The sequence below is a fragment of the Hydra vulgaris genome, chromosome 10 (genome assembly GCF_038396675.1).
Source record: "Hydra vulgaris chromosome 10, alternate assembly HydraT2T_AEP".
In the NCBI taxonomy this organism is placed as follows: Eukaryota; Metazoa; Cnidaria; class Hydrozoa; order Anthoathecata; family Hydridae; genus Hydra; species Hydra vulgaris.
This window is the reverse complement of record NC_088929.1, coordinates 14206059-14207500: the sequence shown is the minus strand read 5'-3', so window position 1 is coordinate 14207500 and position 1442 is coordinate 14206059.

Genomic DNA, 1442 nt, shown 5'->3' with positions numbered 1-1442 from the left:
CGTCATTTCTCATTTCTCAGCAAAGCAAGATTGTAGAATCGAATTTATCCCATCGAGGTATTTTAATTTGCTAAACGATCTTTTGCAACTGGCAATAGAAACCGCGATTGTTAACAATATTTGCAATATTGCTATTGAGAATATTGTAATTGAGAAATGACTAAAGTACTACTTTAGTCATTTCTCGTTCTAAGTTTAGCAAAGCAAGATCATATAATTAAATTCGTCCCATCGAGGCTCTCAAATATGAAAGTATCAATCTTAAATTTGCTAAATGATCTTCTGCAACTGGCAATAGAAACTGTGATTGTTAACAATATTTGCAATGCTACTGAACTATAAAAATAAGTAATTGTTATGGGCTTGAAATTTTTTGAACGGCTTTTCAGCTAAATTCTAAAATCCCAAATTTTTTCATATAGTTCTTTCCCATCCACATCACAATTGTAGGTTTCCCCAATTTTTTCACAACGCTATTTCAAGTAGCTTCTTTCGGCTTTAAAACAAAACCTTTCCATATCAAGAAGAAATAAAAATTTTTCATAAGTTTCTTGCAAACGAACGCATTCACTTTTTTTTATTTTGGTTTACATTTGTTAATCGTTGCACAGCTTTAAATAACCAATATTAAAAATAATAATATAAACTTACAATGATAGAAAATACTACAAATATAAACAAGGTATCTGAAAGAAAATCGCAAAGATCTTGTCGTCAGAACCTTAAATAAGCATTTAACAAAGATAAGATTAAAAAAAGGGAAATTTTTTTTTACAAAATTGCAAGATAGTTAATCTGTGTCTGAAGAAAGATCAAGAGGATCTTCTCATTAGAATTTTATACTAAAGTAAACCAGCATATAAATTAAAAAGTAAAATGTATAAGAACAACAAATAAAATAAGTAGGAATAAACTTCTATAAACGTAAACATGTAAAAAAAATACACTATAAAAAAAGTAGACCAAAATATATTTTTAACTTTTAGTACTAATAATAACTCAAAATATTATCTAATAAAAGAATGAGATTTTTCAGATTTTTTTAAAAAGGCAAAAAGTAATAGGTACTTCAAAATTCGGCAAAACAATTTTATTCCAAAGATGTGACGCTCGATAGGTAATACGAAATTGATTAAAGTTTGTTGACAAAAAGGTTCATTTAAAAAGTTATTATTTCTCAAAATATATTTACTATTTGATTTAAAAGAGAAAAGATCTTTGAAGACAGCTAGGGATAAGTTATTTATCCACATATATACAAAACATAAAATATTAAATCATTTAACTCGTATATATTCAGAACTCTCATTTCAATAAAAAATACTTCGAATGAGAGAAACAATTTGAAAAATTGATTATATGGATTGCGCGTTACTGACGGAGATAAAGACGTTGCAACTTACTTTTTTCTGTACTTCCCCAAGCAATATTGGCATAACTTA